Source organism: Rhinolophus sinicus, chromosome 3 (genome assembly GCF_057876585.1).
Source record: "Rhinolophus sinicus isolate RSI-liver-muscle chromosome 3, RSI-T2T, whole genome shotgun sequence".
NCBI lineage: Eukaryota > Metazoa > Chordata > Mammalia > Chiroptera > Rhinolophidae > Rhinolophus > Rhinolophus sinicus.
The window spans coordinates 21055828-21076835 of NC_142503.1; the positions used below are offsets into that span (position 1 = coordinate 21055828).

Genomic DNA, 21008 nt, shown 5'->3' on the forward strand with positions numbered 1-21008 from the left:
AAGTCGTGTATAATTCAGTTAGTGATCTAAATAAGGCGAAACAGGAGAGAGCAAACTTAAATGGGAAGCAATCGGGGTGGAGCAAGCAGGTTTTATACAAGAGTCACTATAACCACGATCTGTTGAATGCCCATTGTGTGGCCAGCACAGGGGTGATCTCTATGTTAGCCAAACCTCTGTACATGCATGGTACTTTTTTTAAAAAATATTCTTATTTATTGAGACATAACTATGTTTAAGTGGATTAATGCTCATTAACGGTGTATTTTTTTTACATTCATGTTTCAGTGAGCAGAATTACATCTTCAAGATTTATTTTATTTTATTTTATTGGGGAAGGGGAACAGGACTTTATTGGGGAACAGTGTGTACTTCCAGGACTTTTTTCCAAGTCAAGTTGTTGTCCTTTCAGTCTTAGTTGTGGAGGGTGCCGTTCAGCTTCAAGTTGTTGTCCTTTCAGTCTTAGTTGTGGAGGGCGCAGCTCAGCTCTAGGTCCAGCTGCTGTTGCAAGTTGCAGGGGGCGCAGCCCACCATCCCTTGTGGGAGTCAAACCGGCAACCTTGTGGTTGAGAGGATGCACTCCAACCAACTGAGCCATCCAGGAGCTCAGTGGCAGCTCAGCTCAAGGTGCCGTGTTCAATCTTAGTTGCAGGGGGTGCTACCCACCATCCATTGCAGTACTTGAGGAATCGAACTGGCAACCTTGTGGTTGAGAGCCCACTGGCCCATGTGGGAATTGAACCGGCAGCCTTCGGAGTTAGGAGCATGGAGCTCTAACCGCCTGAGCCACCAGGCTGGCCGCGTGGTCCTTTATCAGAGGAGGAAGCTGAGGTGTAGCGATGTCTGCATAGTATTCACCTAGCTAGTAAGCAGGGAGCAGTGAGTTGAATCCATGGTTGGTTGTCCAACTGAAGCTCGCTTTCTTTTCACAAAACATGCAGGCCCCCTAAGAGGTTTCACAGAAGACTCACGTAGACCCTCTGGGACATGGGACACATTTGAGAGTCTGGTGCCAGAGAGGAAAGAACATAGGATTTGTAGCTAGGCAGAACTATTGGTTGGAAATTTGCATCCTAACTCTCCCCTATCTGATTTAGAGAAGTTACTTACACTCTCTAAGACGCCTGCTCTCTGCCATCAGCCGCAGTGCTCCTGGGACACACCTTGCTCTCTCTGGGCACTCTGATATCTCTGTGTTAACTATGCACAAAGGGATGTGGCTAAAGTGATTTTTGAACCTTTTGTACCCAGTTTATTTTCTTATGGAATCTGATGTTACTCTTGCTACTTAGATTATGAAGGTCCTGTGCAAGCCTTTTTTCCATAGGTCTTAAAAATTAAACTTTAATTGGTCAGTGCTAAGAGGACCACACATTCTTAGTTGGTTGAGAACAAACCAAAGAGATTTTATCCTCGTGCCCACCCTCCTCCTAGGGTCTAGAAGTTTCATGCTTTGGCTGCAGTTCTTACTGCCAGAATTCGCATTGTTACAGGCCAGCCAGGCACATTCTTGTGTCTTTTGTTTTTAAACTGTTTTAGATAAGTTTAAGACCTGGAAGTTACCATCGCCTGCTTCCCATGGGAAATCTCTAATTATTTAGAGAAATTCTTGTGGGAAAAAAAGGGGGGAAACAAATAACTGATTGTTTGAAAGCTTATAGAAAGAAATTTCCATACATGACCCAGCTTCCTCACCGATGCTGAAAGCGGAGGTTTTGTAAGTCAAGTTCCTACCCCCACAGAACGATATGTGATTCCAAGAGAAGATTCTTCCTGGAAGAGATGAGAAATACCTTGAAAGTATAGCTGAGCCCAAACGTGTCATTTAGCATATTGTGGTTTTTGATAGATTTCTTCCTCCCAAAGGCTTCACTCCAAGGCTAATAATTTTTAATCACATTTTTGTAGACATGGTAAGCTTGAGGGGCTGTATTTTTTTTTTAATTTTTAAGAGGAATTATTTTGAGATCTGGAAATTATAGACTGGGTAAAGCAAATCATTTAAACTGTGAGCACTGAGGGGAATTCCTTTGTCACTGTTAAGCTCACAGAAGAACAGAAGGAGACAGATAGGGAGAGGAGTCGGCTAGTCTCAGCAAATGCTTTGAAAAAACCCTATTTCCAGTTCATGCAAGTTTCACCAGCCCTTTTGAAATGCGCTTGCAGCCCAGCCACATGGTGCAGTGTGTGTTGAGTGTGAATGATGTTCAGGTGTCCTCAGAGTGTCATCTATGGTGACTGAGCAGCATAGTGTCATTGGGTCCCCTTGGTCACTTAGCTCCTTGGCAAGAGTGGAGGGAGCCATCACAGAGCACTGCCTCCTGTTCCTGAATCTTCTGGTGTGTATCTCCACAATCTACATGCATTGGGGATGCACCTCACTCAGCAGAGCTGTCCTGGGATAATTAAACATGTACACCACCTTACGTTCCTGGAAACCCAGTGAATGGCAACACTTGCATTATCTGACAATATCAATGTCGCAAAAATAAAATATAAAGGGTTGGAAATCCCAAACCCTGCCCATGGTTTTTGTTTCCATGTGTGACATCTGAGTGGAATTATGATGGTGGCCTTTGTCACTTTTATCCAGTCCATATTCTTCCAGCAGTGTGGGCTATCTGATCCCAGACCTGGCTGGAAGTAGTCCTTTCCAGAATGCCTGATAACAAGCCTGCCATTTGACATATTCTGATTGCTATGGGGGTGTCAAGTCGGGGGAGTTGGGCTAGATGCAATTGCCCCCAGGTGCCGCAACTGTGAGGAGTAGCCCACTTTTATCTACAAGGGGGAAAGCGTGGAATTGTGGGAAATGTCAAAACCTAGAAACAGCCTTTCAAGGCTTTAAGACCCACTTCCTCTGGAAAGTCGTTCCTGACTATCAGCCCATGGCGACACCTCCCTGTGGATGTCCTGGAGCCCTTACAACCTTTCACCATCGTTTCCCATTTAGCACATGTTGTCCTGCAGTGATGGCAGTCTTTTCATATAAACAGAGTCTTGTCGGCCCAACAAGTTTGCACAGCGTGTGTGCTTAGAGGAGACACTCATTAATTACTTGTCTGTTTCTTGTTCTGAGGAGGTGGCTAATATCTTGACACCAACAAGACCACATACTGAAGCTTTGGGGAACTGTTTGCAGAGATGCTCACAAAAATTGATTTCTAGAGAGCCCAGGGCCTTGAGAGGCATTGAGAGGTTTCAAACCTCAGGTGGCTGGCGACATTGCCTGAGGAAACCAGTTGTTCCCTCTGTCCAGCTGAGCGTGAGTTACCACCAAACCCTAAGGCCTGGTCCATGGGGACGCTTGGGTCTGTGTCAGGATTCCTGGGAGTGAGTTCAAGTCGTGATGGGGCTGGATTTGGTTTCCAAAACCAAAAATGTCTTCACCCCAATTCAAAGGATTTATTGGACTGACAAGCCAGGCTGGAATGTAGGGGTCAAGTGCTTATCTCATGACTAAGACCCCTGGCTGGTGGGTCTAAGTGGTTTGTCCTCAGGGGCCAAAGAGGCACCAGTGCCTTGAAGTGAGGGCGTGTTTGGTCCAGCTTCCTGTGGGGCATGTGTTAGTTATGCCCTTGGTAGTGTAACTCAAAGACTTTCTGCTCCTCTGAAGTTAGATTTTCCTTACCCCAAAATGATTGGTCTTTTTCTCCATCTATGTCCAGAAAAAACATGCTTCTCTTTGTTGAATGGACTGGCCTACTCCTCACTAATGGCCCTTGATTCTGACAAACTGGCCTTAGGTGACCAGTAGCCCGAAGAGACACATGTCCTTGCCCAGGACCCAGGCCCTGGGGCATCGATGTGCGCGTCCTAATCAGTTACTCTCCCTTATCACAGTGTAACTCTCATTGCCTCCCGTCATCTTTCCCCAAGATGACTCCTTCATGAAGAAAACTGGCCCGTTTCAACATGCCCACATTTAGATGTGGAGGCAAGCTATGAGGGTGAGGAGAGTGAGAAGGAGCAAACAGTCCCAGCCTGAGGGATGGGACTGAATTGAGGCAGCTGGCAATTTCCTGCACACAAATGGAAGTTTAAACCAAAAGAGTGCCCTCTACTGAAGAAAGGACAAATCAGATGGCCAAGGAGAATGCCAGAGAGTGTTTCTTAAAGTCATCAAAGCACTTGTTTCCTATTAATAATCTGTATTATAAAAAGGCAAGGGTGGGAACTGTTTGATAAACTAAGATTTGGATGCACCAGTCAAAGGGAGAGCTAGTATGCGACCCTTGTCAAACGTATTTGACCTTGGCGTCCTTCTCCCTCGAAGCGGTATTTTGTAGAGTGCATTTTTGGAAAAACTAGAGTAAGGTTATTAGATTACAAAGAAAGAACCCTTGGGGGAAGAAAATTCAAAAGGACAGTGAAACTATATTAAGGATCTGAAAAGAGAGTTTTGTTCTATCTTTCCATTTATTTACTAGAACTTAGGAGTATGCCGGGCTTTGAAGGGAAATGTAATACAAGAAGGAAATTTTCAGTAAATATTGATCTAGTACTTCCACCCTTGCTCAGGAGCCTCATGCAAGCTGCAAACCCATCACTCTGCTGCGTGATTCAGCTGAGGGCTTTTGGAATTTTGACTCTAAATGCTTTAGGAAGGGTATGCCCACCCCAGTCCTCCATACACCCCCTATTGTGTTTGCCTAACCTGCTTCTTACATAATTTTCTGCACGCTGACAATATTTATGCTTGCAGACCCTCAAGTGGGAAGCCATTGTAGTAATACGGTGTTTCCCCGAAAATAAAACCTAACCGGAAAATAAGCCGTAGCATGATTTTTCATGATGCTCCTAATATAAAATAAGCCCTAATGCATCTTTTGGAGCAAAAATTAACATAAGACCTGGTCTTATTTTGGGGGAAATACGGTAGGGCTTATTTTATATTACGAGCATCCTGAAAAATCATGCCAGGGCTTATTTTCTGGTTAGGTCTTATTTTCGGGGAAACGTGGTAATAAATATGGTGTAATCTAATACTCTAAGAATCCACATGGCTTGTTCTTTGTTGTGGGGGCTGTCTTGCACGTTGTTGGATGTTTAGCAGTACCACTGGCCTCTACCCAGTAGATGCCAGCAGCAACCTCTCTTGCTCCCCACAGTGGGTGAAATCTTCCCCAGTTGGGAAGCACTGGTGTATGTGAAAGCATAGATACTACATGAAAAATGGCAGTAGCCAGTGTGTTTCATGGTGCAGGCATTGGGGCTGGGTCAGGGACGGTCTTAGGCACCATACAAAAGATTTATCCTTTGGGCAATGAGAAATTATTAGAGCATTTCAAGCACATGTTGTATTTTTGCCATCAGATGTCTCTGTGTATGTGACAGATTGGAGGAAAAAACAACTGGGGAAGAGAGAATAGTTTGCAATCAAGGCCCTAAAATGTAACAGAATACAGGGGAGGGGACAGGTGAACGATTTAAGAATTTAAGAATTGACAGGACCTAACCACCAACTGTGAAGGGAAGAGAGCAGTCATGGGTGACAGATTTTGTGCTTGAGTGACTGGAGATTGACATCAATTAAAAGAGGAAATATAGGAGGAAGCATCGGTTTGAGGGAGAGCCTAATGGGTTTTATTTCAGGGTGCTGAGTTTGAGATGCCTGCAGCTCTGATGGAGGGGGAGGCGTTGGCCGCTCTTACTTGGTGGTTGTTGCTGTGGATGTAGAGGGTAAAACCCAGGGAGGGGAGAGAGAGAGAGAGAGAGAGAGAGAGAGAGAGAGAGAGAGAGAGAGAGAGAGAGAGAGAGAAACAGAGACAGAGAGACAGAGACAGAGAGAGACTGGTGCCCCTCCCTCACCCTGGTCCACCAGGAGGGAAATCAAGATGGAGACAGATGATCTGGTCAGAGAGCTGGAGGCAGCTCTACCCACCAGACACATATGGTCTAAATGGACAGATTGAACAGCTAAGCAACAGTTCTGTACACAACTAAAGATCAAAACAGTATGATGGCTTCAGTCTATGCTGTCGAGGTTGAGTGAGGTGAGGGCTGTGTGAACTCGAGGAAAGCTTTATAAAGGAAAAGAATCGACTATAGCTGCCTAGAGCTTTCTCAAGGGTGGCTGGAACCCTGTGCGTTGATGCAGAAACTGGAAGGGAGCCTCTTCAGGTTTCCAGGCAGGGCTCTCCCTGCTTGCACAAGCTGCAGGGTGTTCCTGTCAGCATCGTTATCATCTCCCATCACAGAACAGAGAAACAAACTGAGCATCTTGTTTGCTTTCATAGTTTTCTGGGAGTTATTTTTGACCAGGAGATGGGGAAAAGAGAGAAGTAAACCTTAGTGCTTCCTGTTGTTTTCAAGTCATGTACGAATTTTATCTTAGGGCAAGTTGTAGCCATCATTTTGTAGTTTTAATAATAGGAAGCATGACAGCCTAGAAGTGGCCAAAGGGAAATTGCAAAGAAAATCCAGGTTCCAATGGCTTTTTAAAATATATATATATATAATAAAAAATTTACCATTTTAACCATTTTTAAGTGTGCAGTTCTGTAGCATTAAGTACATTCATATTGTGCAATCTTCACCACCATCCAGCTCCAGAACATTTTTCATCTTGCAAAACTGAAACTCTGTACCCATTAAACAATAACTGCCCATTCTCCTCTCTCCCCAGCCCCTGGCAACCACTGAATCTGACAACTGTAGGTACCCTGCATAAGGGAACTGATGCAGTATTTGCCTTTTTGTGACTGGTTTATTTTACTTAACATACTGTCTTCAAGGTTCATCCTTGTTGTAGCATACGCAGAATTTCCTTGCTTTTTAAGGCCAAATAATACTCCATTGTATGTTTAGACCACATGTTGTTTACCCGTTCATCAGTCAATGGACAAATTGGGTTGCTTCCTCCTTTGGGGTACTGCTGCTATGAACATGGTTGTACAAATAGCCGTTCATGTCCCTGCTTTCAATTCTTTGGGGTATGTACCCGGAAGTGGCCATCGGCTTTTGTGGTATGAATGATCCCTTTCTCTGTTAGGGATTGCTGGAATCAATCCCTAGCTCCCTACCCTTCTGATGCTGCCTTTGTTTTTCACCCTTCTCCGTTTGCTCATGGGAAAGTCTTAGGTGTCCCTAGGCCAGGCTTTGTGACCAGCTGGAGAGCCATTCTGAGCCTGTTAGTAGTTCTTGGCTATGAAGACCTACCTATGCATCCACTTAGTGCTGTCCTGGAGTTTGAGTCAGAAGATCCATGTTCTAGTCTCAATACTTCCACTAATGTGCTGTGACCTTGGCAATTTGCCTCATCTCTCTCTGGGCCTGTTTCCACATTCACACAATGAGAAGTAGAACTAAGGATCCCTCCCAGCTCACAGAGGGGGAGGGCACAGTGGTGTCCTCAGCCCAGAAACCAAGGTGGGTGAAAAGAAAGCAGAGCTCCAGACTCCTACCATGTGCAGTTTGACCAAAACCTCACCTGCCCCGAAACCTTGTATGGTGAGATATTTCTAATGGCTTACATACTTGCTGTGCGCTGGTACGTGGTGCACGGCTAGTTTTGTGAGTAAATGTAACAGCAATTGCCCTTAAAGCAAAATTATAGGATATATATTACCCGCCCTTTGTTGAGAGAATGGGACGAGAGGTAGAATAACTGGTTTCCCCATAGATTTTTGGCAGATGTCACAAATTAATATTGGAGAGAATATTGTGTAGGCAAATTTTCTCTGATCAAGACTAGTTAGGACATGGGCCAAGAAAATGTTAACCCCTCTCCCTCTTCTACCCCAACTTCTTTAAAACAATGTAAATAACAGATTTCCTTCTTGTTAGCTTAAACTCCGAGCAAATCTGTTCTCCTAAACTGGAAAGGGAAGGCCTGGGAGGTCACCCTCATGATCCACTTTCAGGCCCTAGGACAGCACGTGAAAATTTAGACTGGTCTGGTGTTTCTGGCTTGGAGTTGGAAATTAGGCTTCTTCCTATCAGTTCTTTCTCTGCCCCACCAGTGCATATACAGTCATGTATATATCAGTTACTTTGTGCCTTGCTTTTCTACTTCTCATCTGTTAATCTGGCCAATGGGCAATTGTAAAGTAAAACCTTAGGTTTTTCTCCCCCAAGGATGTGGAGTTAGGGTGTTCGGATGACCAGAAGCCGGTTGGAGCATGTATGGAAATGCATAACATTTTCCTTTTAGGAGACATTTTAACCATCTAATTAAAAAGAAAAAAGACTTTCTTTAAATCCAGATGCTACTAAGTCATCAGGTTTTTTTTTATGAATGAAAAATTAGGAAACAATTTTGAAGATTGTAGAACTTCCCATGGTGTTTGGGACCAGCTTATGACAATATGGTGTTCATAGGGAGAAAATCCATATTGAATAAAACTCTGAAAGAAATGAACAGATTTGAAAAGACAAACATTATCCTAAAACCTAACAACCCTTCCAGGTTTTCTGGAAGCATGACCTGAGAAGGACTGCAAATGAGCAGAGAACATTTGCTCCTCTTTTGTTCAAGGACTGTCAGTATTTTAATAACAAAACTTCATTCCCATTTAAATCATTTGTATAAATTTTCATATGTACTGTGAAGGCCTTGGGGTTTGTGTCTCTGGGTGATGGATCAAGAAAGACCCCTTTTATTCCAGCTGCAAAATAAGATGAATTTTACACATAGTAGAAGTCACGATATATATATATATATATATATATTTTTTTTTTTTTTTTTTTTTTTTTTTTTGCTGTTTGGGAGCGTATTTTTTAAAATTCTATTTCCTGATAAAATCTTAGGGAGTAAAATCAAATCATATTTTCAGTTGCTGACATTTCTAGCAGGAGTAAGTATTCCGAGGGACTGGCTGATAATTTCTGTTTTTGCTAGTAGTGGTCTGGGAGGGAAGATAGGAATGTTGTTGGATTAGAAAAGTTACTCGTATAGATTTGGTTGAAATCATCATGACCAATGAATGGGCTTCTTTATAAAATTATTTACAGCCCCAATTTTTATTCCCATTTGAATGTAATAATAAACCTGGCCCTTTAGTACGAAATTTTAGTGAAGTGTTAGGTCACCAGGTGGAAAGTTTTTTGACCCGTCATCGTAGCTTCACATTTCTAGTGTACATGAAATGCACATTTTGGTATGTTTTTGTTTTCCCATGCCTGAAATCTTCAGTACATCTCAGGGAACTGTGTGGGGAAAGGGTGTCTGTATAATGAAGCTACTGTGACTCCATCACCAAGGTGTGCATCCCTTGCTGATGGAAGAGGTAGGTGTTCTGCAGAGAGCTGCAGGAGTCTGTCCCACGAATGACTTCTGCCAGGATCTGAATCCCACCCGCAACCCATACTCCCAGAAAATTAAAGCTGTTTTTCGCAGCATGGTTTCAATGCACTCACAGGGCAAGGGTTGGCTCCTTCTCTTACAAACACAGTTTAGCTGGATGCACTCATAAATGAAAAATGATCTGAGTGCTGTGGGTGGGGCCCTGGCGCTCAGGAGGTGAAGCCAGGAGGAGGGGAAAGAGCGCAAGAGAACCGGCTCCTGAGCTAAGGAGCGTAGGGAGCTGGCAGGAATTCGGAGCACACTCTGGCGTGGCTCACGTTTTTGTTGATAGTTAATATCCCAGGACTTGAAAGAACTGAATGGATAGGGGAACGAACCACAACCAACTTTGGAGTCTGTCCTAGTCAAGCGGCCGTGGCACACAGAGGAGAAAGCTCACCTGATCAGCTCCTAAAGCAGGTAGGAGGGGAGACCTGAGCGTGAAGACAATCTTATTTTCTCTCTGAATACAACTGATTTGTCTTCCACAGGTTTTTCGGTTTTTTTTAAAGTGTATGAGACATGAGTAGATATGTTGACATAAGAAACAGACTTAGCCTGGATTGTGCTGGTGGTATCTGCCCAAGCAGGAGTCTTTCGGTTACCGAAAAACAATTATATGTGGTTCGTTGACCGAATGACAATTATATTCTGGGGTTGCTTTAAAGAAAAAAATCATCCCAAATCATGCAGTATTTAAATTAAAACTGACTTAAAAATTATAAGATGATAAATGAACTGCAGACATTGTTTTAGAACGAATACTTTGAAGACAGTCAACCAGAAACTGATTTTCAGGCTTGACCGTTGCTATATTTTCATATTTCGGAGCCAACAAGGTGCTTGCTAAATTTTGCTGGCTTTTGTATAAAAGGAGGTGGATGTATAACAGCTGTGAAATATCCAGAATTGACTGGGATCCAGAGTGAAGCCTGAATGCACTAATGTTTTCTCCATTAAGGCCGTCTGCCTCCGCTCAGCTTCTAAGTCAGGGAATTGGAAAGTAGAGTGAAAGTAAAGTGTGGATTCTGAATATTTTTCATGGTGGGGAGGGAATGAGGGGCCTAGGTTTGGAAACGCTCACAACGACATCTCATACTCAGAAGTAGAAAATAGACAGGAAGGGCCATGGGTTGTAGCCACACATGAGGATAATTTGAAGACTGATCTGTGGTTCCTGTGGTTGTTAGCTGAGTCTCTGAGAATTGTCGGAGCTTGTGATAAGAGAAGCAGAACAGAATAAAGGCCATCTCAAGCCTGGATTTCTGAACCATTTCCAGGCCTTGCTTCTGATAGGCGCCTGGATAATTTGGCATGGATTTCTCCCTTAAGGAAGTGGTCAGAGTGTTGTGTTGAACTGACATGGGGTAGGTCGGAAATGGCATGTGCGGTCAGAGTGACAGGAGCGTCAGAATTAGGTAGAGAACTTTATTTCAGTCGAATAGGCCAGCCCAAATACTGGTGCTCTTGGACTTGAGTTTTTGAGAATGCCATATTAGCCACAGGGTGCATCTGAGACGGCAGATGTGGGAGCTGCTGTGCTTACTGCTTATTGGCTGGCTGTTGTCCTCGTGCTATGGTGGCCAAATCTTGTGGCTTTGCAATTTAGGCCTGGAGGGCTGGGAGACGCTTATGCTTAATCAAGGCAAACCTGTACCTTATCGCTAGTCTCTTTCTCTCTATGACTTCTCAGGCTTCCACAGCTAGACCCAGTGTATGTATAGGGAGGGGACAGCACCTCCTGTGGTCTTCAAGAAGATCTTTTTATCACTACACCCAACTCTTGTTCTTTTTTGCCCACTGTCCACCTACTGGGTGGGTCCCTTTTGTTTCCCGCCTTTGACACCTGTCCATGCTAGGTGCTGTTTGCAGTGAATTAAGCTGAACTGGGGGACAGGCTCCTTTCCCAGGACCATTCTGGAAGCAGTCAGAGGTCAGCAAATGGTGACCTGTGGATCAAGTCCAGGATGCCCCAGCCTGTTTTTGTATGTCTCGGGAGCTAAGAATGTATTTTACATGTTAAAATAAAAAAATAAAAAAAAAACAAAGAAGAATACAGGGCAAATCCTGCAAAGCCTAAAATATTTACTCTTGGACCCTTTAAAGAAAAAGTCTGCTGACCCCTGCTTAACATCATTTATGAGCAGTATGATCAATGGGTTGATGCAGCTACTTAAGACCTCAACAGTTGAGTGGGCTGTTTGTTCTGGAAACTGATTTCAGTTTCACAGTCTACGTTAAGTGGCATTATTGCCTCCAAAAGGGTAGATTCATGAGCAAGGAAGTTGAAGGTTTTCTGCAGGGTCCAAACAGTGGGAAATGAATTATGTGTCTACAGTTAGGATTTTTACCGTCTCCCCTCATTGGTGAAGCTGCTGATAAAGATACCTTGAGGACCAACATGTGTTGACTGTATCCGTGCCGAAAGAACCTGATGGAGACTAAAACTCCGCTAACTTACACGAAAACGATTCGCTTCCTTCTTTCTCTTCTGAGGACGGAATGCTGGTCATACTTCTACAGTCTAAGTTGGTGTTGCCACTTTGAAAAAAATACAAACTAAGAGAGAGTTAAATGAATATCGTGTTTTCTCATATTTAGAACAGTGTTTCTTTATTGCTCTCGAAGAAAGCTTACTGTAGGCCTGCCAGCCTTACCCCTGAACATATAATTCTCCTGAACCCAGCACAGTATTTCATTGTTAATGTCATTTCTAATAAGGCAAGGGGGAAATTGTGGCCTTGCTCTTGTGTTAAAACTGCAGGCCTGGATAAAGAGCTGGCTTCTGTACGTTGCTTATTGTCCATTGCAGAAAATCAGGAATGTTTTCACAAAAAGATTGTAGTTTAAGAACAAAAATAAAATGGCTGGTATAATTTTTTTTTCCTCCAGGACATTTCAGCCATCTATCCTCATGTATTTAGAAATTAGATACTGTCAATAGAGAAGAATGGGGGTGGGACCTAATTTGACGGGTGAAAACAAGTGAGGAAGGATAAAAATATGTACAGTGTGGTGCCCCATGGGAGTTTGAGCCTGGAAAACAAGATGGTGGCAGTATACTTGACAAGTTGGGTTTTCATAGCTGACAAGGGTGGGTCCTTTAATCTACCACACGAGCCAGGCAGCACCTTTGTCTGTATTTAGAAAGCGGGTTGGCTCTGAATTTAGAGATTAAACAACCTGTTATTCCTGTATGCACTGGAATTTCAAACCTTGTCAAAAACTTGATTTGTGGAACTGCTGAAACTCAACTGGAAGCCAAACAGACTGAGGCCTAGACTCCCCACACGAGGGGCAGTTAGGAATCACAGCATGTGTGGGAATTTATCAAGTTTGCCCAAGAGAGTGTGGTGCTGTGAGGCCAGACTCAGTGGAGGAGGCTCTGGGGTGAAGGGTCAGCTTTGGGTTCCCAGAAGGCCATGATCAGAAGGTGAGTAACCTCTTCCTCTACATGAGTCAACGGTGTACATCTCAGAGCTCTAGAACTACCTGGTATCCCAGGGTAGCAAGAGGCACCTTTTGACTTCTGAGGCATGCAGTCAGGTTGGCTCATGAAGAGACAGAACAATCAGGGCAGGCAGAGTCTTCTGATGATGAGCTAAAATGGAGTACAAGCCATGAACAGCCCTTCATTAACCAACGTATTTATAGAATGTCGGGAGGGCTAAATGTCCTGCTCAAAGTTGGAGCATTTGCACTCTCCCTTTCACTATCTGAATAGGGCTGGGATCTGACCTTTTATTAGCTTTTATTAGCTTTTTCCGGATTGCAAATGGGATAAAAAACTGAGCTAGAGGTATACATATGTGTGCAAAAGTGTGTAAACCTAGAGGAGAGAAGCAGCTGAGCAAAAAGAAGTTATGATTCTGAGATACAAAGACAAAACTTGCAACCATGCCCATGAAAGAGGGTCAATAATGTCACATCGCGGTCGCTGGCAGAGGATCCCTTTGCATGGCTTTGTGTTCCCGTACAAGTGTGTCCCTCTTAAGAACATCTGTAGGCAATGAGCTCTCCCGCTTCCGAACATGATTTCTATACATTTCCTGCCGTGGGGTCCGGGGTGTAGCACAAAATCCCTCTCACACTGGAGGATCTCTATCTTCTCCTCGGTGGTCGGGGAACAAGATGGCAGATTCCTCCTCTGCTGACATGCACCTTGCTCTGTTCAGCAAAGGAGAAGGCTGAGTGGCTGAGTGTGCCCCACCAGGAGATCTGATGGCTTTCCTGTCCCTGCGGACACATCTGCCCCAGGCTGCCTTGGTTTGTTAAATCCAGGTGTGCATGGGTATGCAGCCATTCTATGACTCCACAGATAACCTCAGTAGGGCATGATATGAGCACATGGTCTTGGCTTAGATACAAGTTCCCTGCATAGTGAGTCAGACTGTGTCAACAATTGACCTGGGACTTTAGATCTGCTTCCCTTTTTATCATCTGTTCCTGAAGAAGCAATCCAACTATGTTTCACATGCACCAAAGGAACTCAGCACTTGGAGGGACCAAAAGTGTCTCCTTTGGTAAAAGAGAAGGATCACCTCATAGTTTGTGTTGTTGGAAATTTTGAAGTTTGAAGGCTATCAGGTTGGCTTAAAGTCAGACAACTTTGGACCTTTTTTTTTCTTTTTTTTTTTTTTTCCTTTCTAATTTTGACACTATTTTTCTTCCTGAATTAGAAGATGGAAACCAAGTTGGAAATTGGCAGAATAGGGCAAGTTGGAGGAAAGGCCAAAGTAGCCCTAGAGAATCAATTCAGTTAAAAGTCCTCTTTTTCAGTGAGACTCCTCAAACTGGAGCAAAACAACAGCTGCAGATTACTCCCTTAAAGAGCAGGTAAGTGGCTTCTGTCTATACATTATATTTCCCCAAGCTTTGCCCTTTTAACAAAAACCTAAACATTCTTATAAGCTCTCCTCTCTCTCCCTCCAAAACAAAAGTGGTCCTGCGGTGAACAATTTAGAAATCCCACCCAAATCAGAGCACAAAGGGAAGTGCCGAAGCCAGGGGGGAGTGGGAAGAAATTCAAAGGCACAATACTTGACCTTCACTTGAGTGGCGTGCATCTCAGGATTCATCCTGGAGCTCTTCATGGGACAGCAGCCCTTTAATTTTGCCATTTGCTGCTGTTTCTGCCCCTTTGGCAAAAGTGTTTTTATTTTCTCCGGCTTGCTGGCTCCATCAGCAAGAGGAAGGGTCCAGCTTCCAAGGAACCTCCCTTCAACTTCACTTTGCAACTCTTTGACTTAAGTTCCCAGACGGCTGCATGGGGTAGAGGGTTGACTGCTGGCAATACGCTGCTGGCTTTGGAAAACATCACAGGTATTGTACTGTAGCAGATGCAAGACAGTTTTGGCATGGGAGTAATAAAGACCTGGAAGAGAAACGGAAAATTACCTCTAAGCGCTGCAGGGAAGGAGGTGGCAGAAATGAAGGATGCAGTTTGGATTTGTAAAGCTAAGTCCTTTGCACAATCTTTTTTACAGGCTAGAACTTGCTTGACTTCAGTTTCTCTCTCAAGTGAGTCAAGGAATGTTAAGAGAATGGAACGCTGGAGCTGAGTAATGTACCTGGAGACATCTTGGTGGTGCATGAAGATTTTATTGGGGTCTCAGTGGCCTGACCAAACTTTGTGTGGTGGAAATCCTGCTGTTTTCATAATGCTGAGGCATTAGACATTCTTATGTCTATAACTAATTAGACATTCTTAATGAATTTCTTACGGATACTAAAAATGTAACACCTCATCTTATGTGAGTGGAGTCAGTTATTTCCAGCTCTCACTAGGAGCAACATTAGTCATCCCTCTAGTGTTCTGGTGGCTTAATTAATTACATTTGTTCCCACTGGGATTTCAGAATGGGGAGAGAATCTGCTATCAGTTATAGTCTTCTTACTGTGGTTTCTTCATCTCTAGCGTCTGGGTTACTTTAAAACCAAAGCAGCCTTAAAGCTGAGCTATCAAACCTTACATACAATCAGTCACCTTGCTAGACTCAATGATAGTGAATAATACAGTGCTGATTTTTAAAATCAATTTGACTCTGATATGATTTGCTATGATACACTTTTGTTGTCTGTAGATTGACCCTCAAATCTGTGAGGTTTCCTCTACTTCCAGCCTATTTTCTTTCTTATGATCATGTCTTAAATTACCAATCCCTGAACCAGGGTAGGTAGAGAACTAGAGATAATGCAACTAACTCATCATACGATGTTCAAATTGCAAGGTATGGAAATCTTTTTCAGATGAGCAAACCTAGGTAGGAAAAAGCTAAGTGTGAGTGATTGGTGTGTGCATGTGCGTGCGTGTGTGTGCACGTGCGTGTGCGTGTGCGTGTGCGTGTGTGTGTGTGTGTTAGGGAAAACGGTTGAAGCTGAAATTAATTCATGGCACTCACATGGATTTGGAGACATGGCTAGTTTTAAGCAAAAATCTTTATGTAAGACTGTGTCTCAAATTTGTAGGTCTTTCTTGTCTTTTGTAAACATGTGGCCCAAACATGTTCACATGATTTGTTTTTGTTAGAGAAATGCCTCATTGTGTAGTAGCAACTTTTCTGTGAGAGTTCAGACCAAGTGTCAGATGAACTCCCCAAGGCTGATATGTTCAGTTCCATTTTACTTTCATGGCATTTTGGCTAGTGTGAGGAGAAAATAGCCTGCAGAGAGCAGTGTGGATGCCTTAGGTATACAATTTTGAAATTTGGGGACAAATCGATTTGGGCTTTTTCTGAAAATGGATCTTATTTTGCGAACCACAGTTGACATGGCTGTGGGAAGTGTTGCTTATTCTTGGCAAGAAAATCACCCTGAAAAGGTGCCCATGATCCAAGAGACAGAGAGCCTGCCTCAGGCTCTCTGGCAGAGCAGGGGAAATGTTTCAGAAATCAGTGTCAGTAATTTATATTAAATCCACATTTGTCTGGAGAAGTACCTATGCAGATGGAGAAGGCAGCTTCCTACGAAATGGGATTATTTTAGTTACTCTCTGTAATGGGATTCAGAATGTGTTCTGGCATGTCTGTCTCAGAAATGTTTAGACCCCAACCTACAGGATTTGATCAGTACTTATTAAACATCAAAGTGCTTAGCTTTGTGGTAGGAACTCACGTGGACGCCAAAAAGGCAAATGCAGTAGCTGTCAGAGAAGGAAATGATTTGAGCAGTTTTTTATGCCCAAACTAAGATCAGACAGACAGACAGATAGGGGACCAACATCTATATTCCTTTTGCAAAAGATCCTAAATATCTCTTCGTCTGAGCCTAGATTCTGTTAACAGATTTCAGGGTGAGGCTGTGAACCTGGAAGAAAAGAAAATTAAATGTTTATTATCACTAAACTATAGCTCAAATTTAATATTTCCTTCAATAATGGATGCAGGAAACAAAGCACAATATTAGCAGTTCCCGTGTCTTTGTCACCAGTAAAAAGATGCGTATTGTTTGTAGCAGAAACTTCCAACATCATCTACACTCATTACTACTTTGAAAATACATCAGTTAATAAACTTGTTGCTCTATTTTCTTGCTTAATGTGTTATAAAGAAGCACATGGGTTATGATACCACAAATTTTAAAATATTTATATTTCAGCATCGTTGGGTTTCTCTGTAATCCTAGGTATTTTATGCATTGAAAAATATTATTTGAGACTTTACCAGACAGTAGAGAGGTCCATGGTACAAAAATAGTTAAAAATTAAAAAAGAATGAATGAAAAGAAAGAAAACCTGTCTTAAAGGCTATGCATTTTATATTTATTTAGATCTTCATTTACCAGGAGAAAAATATTAACCCAGGACCGTAGGATGTGTTGTAACCTGTGACTCACCTGAGGATCTTGATAAATTGCAGATTCTTATGAGGAGGTCTGGGGTGGGGCTTGAGATTTCTGTATTTCTAACAAAGTCAGAGTAGCCAGACTGTAGCCTACAGTAATCCAAGTAAAGGTCTGTGTTTTCCAAGCTCACTTCCAATAATTGTAATCAATCTTAGTTATAGGTAATAGCTTTACTATTGTAGCATTTGGTTGTGGGAAAAGATGTCCCGGTAGAGGGAAAGTTGGAGACTCTCAAAAGACAAGCAGACTTCCTCTGCTTCACAGTGTCCTGTGCTCAGTCTTTTGGAGCCCAGAGCAACTGCCAGGCTGGGAAGTGAACGTGGGGGAAGCTCAAGGTAAGGGGCGTGGTAGCAGATGTGTGTCTCCCAGGTGGCTCTGTCATGGGAATGCCTTGCCCAGGAAGCTGCTGCAGCTGCAGCCGTGTGAGGGGCTGTGCCCTGAGCTCCCGGGGCCTGTGTGGACCAGGTGCACTGTACACCGCAGCTGCCTGCCTGCAGCCCGTTGGATTTCCCGTCTGATCCCTGTACGTGCCTTGTGACCATATGCTCTGCTCTGAGGAGCACTGTATGGCTTCCTTCTTTCCCTAAGGGTGATTTATTAAGTGTGTAATTAGATGATGCAAGTTGTATGTCTTTGTAAGATTTTCATATCCATTTGCAAATTAGAGAAAGGTCCTTTGGCAGAGAATATGAGGGGGAAAAGTCATGGCCCAAACAGCTTTCTTTAATAACTCCAGAGACCCCGGTCCTGACCTGCTGTCTCTTAAAGGTGTGCGTGCTACTGACCTTGGTCAGACCGCTTAGGTATACAGCCAGATGGTAGCTTCACAGGGTGGCCACAGAGGTGCGGAAATCCACTTCTGTCCAAATACCAGAGGTTATCAGCTGCCTGGGGACTTACATGCTAATCAAACTCCCAGGAGACTGGCATCCAAAACCCAGTTTATTCATTCCTAGGGAAGGAAGGATCCTTCCAATGACTAAATATGTTACTGCTATCTTTGTTTGTTGTTTGCTTGTTTCCGCCATCTTAGCCCTGCTTCCCCAGGAGAGGGGTACTTGAGTATGAGGATGTAGTATGGAATAAGTCTTAAGCATGTTCCAGGGACCTAGACTTAGTGTTCTCTCTCAAGCCTAGGGATGAGTGATCACACCGCAATTCCCTGAGACTCTGGACTTGTCTCAACTAGATTCCCGTAAGACCACTCCTGCCCCCACCCCGTTTTCTTTCCCTCATTCTCTCCTCCACTGTGGTGATCCACCAGGTGTTCTGCTTCAGCTTCCATATTTCCAGGCCCTTCCTGCCTGAAACCACATCTGTTACCCTGGGCTGAAGCCAGATGTTTCCTGGGTCTGCTTGCCTGCCCACCACCCATTTGTGCATCGTCTCTGAGAAGCTTCATGTGTGTGGATGAGGCAGGGGGGACTTTTGCAGGTACACAGCCATTACAGGGTGACTCTTACTATCTCTACTGTCTTTCTTACTTTTTTTTTTTTCTTTTAACTGCTTATTACTATTTCTACTCTTGGAGCCAATTCCCCATAGCCCCAAGAGTGGGGATGGCAGCCTTAAGGAAACACAGATGACACCTCATGCCTGGGAGAGTTCTCGCTGCAAAACATGCTGTTTTGTACTAATCTCCACAAAAAGGCTCCCTATTAATCATTGATGCTCCTGGTTCCCAAAAGCCTTCCCATGAATCTGGCTGCATCTCAAGAGGCATTTAATAAAATACAGATTACAGGGTCCCCACCCCCAGTTCTGGGTAAGGGTCTAGAGTCGTAAAACGTTCCACAGAGTAATGCAATTCCTCTGATGGTGACCACCTGTTTGAGAATGTTTTTCTGTCACTGCTGTCTTGTCACCAATGGGTGTGGTGATTGGAGATTTCTCTTATTTCTTATTTATACTTTTATTTATGCTTAAAGCTTGTATGTAATAAATGTGTCATCTTCTTCAAATTGAAGCTTTCCCAGATTATTCTTATAATCAGCCACATCTGAAAACCACCCCTGTAGACCTATTATCTCAGACCCAGAACCCCCGTTTTATGGATGAGAAAACTGAGGCTTCGTGGCTGAACTGGCATCGGGGGGTGTCATCTGGGTTAGTGCATGGAGACCACACTCAATACATATTCCTTGACTTCACCCACTGTTCTAAGCCTCAGGGGCCCTTGTTTCTGGGGTGGTGTCACATTGGAGTAACAATAATCAAATGTCTGTACAGTGTATATGTGGAATGTGGACCAAATTCAACCCAAACATTGTCCCCAGTTCTAGCACTAAAATGTGAGTGGCATCATCCATCCTGATGCTTCCACACCTGACAGACTCAGGCTCCTAGAATGTGCAGAGGGCCCCATGTTTTCATTAGACCCCTTCATCCTTCAATGCCTCAACTTCTTTATCTGTCTAGTGAGGATAATTCTGTCTGTGCCACTACCTCCCTTACGAAGTTTTTGTGAAAATCAAATAAAACGAAGTATATGAAGGGCTTTAGGGGTAAAGTACAAAGCATTCTGTAATCTTAAAGCGGTCTCCTCATCATCAGTATTATTATATTAGCCCCAAAGACTTAACACTTCTGCTGAGTGGTTCCAAATAGAATCACTACAGATAGAAGAAATACTTTATTATAACCTATTGAGAGGCTTACTTTGTGGGTGGGGGTGGGGAGGAAGAATCAGGAGTCCCATAGAAATAAATCACTTTTGATTTCCTGATTAAAGTAGCCCTAATGGCCCATTAGTGAATCATTTCACACCCTCTGCCCTTAATGGCCATTTTCCAGCTGTGCTCCAGAGCCAGGAATCGTTTGGGTGAGCGAGTTGGTACATGTAAGTCACAGGATGTTTCTCTGTCTGCTCAAAGGCAAGGACTGCCTTTGATGCCTCTCCTCCTCCTCTGGGTGGTGAAAATGCTTCAAGATTTGTCATTTTGAGAATGGCAGGGTTTTCGACCTTGTGTTCCAGACTAGATTAAGAACCAGACAGATTTCAATATCAATTAAAAAGTTTATGCAACTGTTCCAACAGAGAGAGAGCCCTAGAATGAATAAAGCTTTATTTTTTCTCCCCCAAGAAATGGCATTGCTTAAGAATGAGGGAACTCAGTCGATGGTAATTAACCTTAATGATATGAAGTACCAACTATGTCTCTATAGAGTTGCTTAGAGAAAATTTATGGACTTGGATAAAGTATAAATGCAATGACATTTGAAACAAAATATAAGAAATTAATTTTAATGAAAGAAATGTGATTTAAGGACATGACACAGATGGCATGTGTTTATTAGAAGGCCCTTCCAGCTCTGAGATCATAGGATCTGTGCAAAAATCCTAAGTTGGAATGAATGGGAAAGAGTTCATGGGAGAAGCCATTCTTAAATTGGACCTTGATGCTTAAGTAGGACCTGCATAGTCAGAGAGAATGGGAAGTGCATTCCTAGAGGGTGAGAGTCCACAGTAGAGGCAGGACTGTGTGGGTTTTATGAGGCAGGGCTGTGTGGGTTTTGTGGAAGGAGCTACGTGCGAACAAGGAGAAGAGCAAGAGGTGAGGTTCACCCTGTAGACATTTGTAGGTTGGTCAGATTTGGTCTGAAACAGGAGATTGAAAAGACTTTGGTAATACAGACAAATTGTGTTAAATGGTTCAATCATTTCAATTTGCTTAGGAACCCAAATGCCAGACTGCTGAGAGTCTGCATTAGAATTACCTAGAAATGCCTGACCACTGCACTATACACCTGAAGCTGAATAATATTGAATGTCAACTATAATTTTATATATATATGGACACGGGATATGGAGTACAGCACGGGGAATAGAGTCAATAGAATTGTAACAGGTCTATACAATGTCAGAAGAGTAATAGATTGG

At 43.3% G+C, this 21008-nt stretch overlaps 1 protein-coding gene across 4 annotated transcripts in view; it reads left to right on the forward strand.

Moving 5' to 3' along the window:
- Positions 1-21008, forward strand: part of PDZD2 (PDZ domain containing 2) — a 330846-nt gene that overhangs the window by 195212 nt on the left and 114626 nt on the right. Inside the window, exon 1 of one of the 4 annotated variants that reach the window (XM_074329029.2) lies at positions 9528-9706. The exons of the other annotated variants lie outside the window; for them this stretch is intronic. The gene's annotated coding sequence lies outside the window, so the exon portion shown is untranslated. Of the gene's footprint in view, positions 1-9527; positions 9707-21008 lie in introns of those variants that run through there. 4 annotated transcript variants of the gene reach the window in all.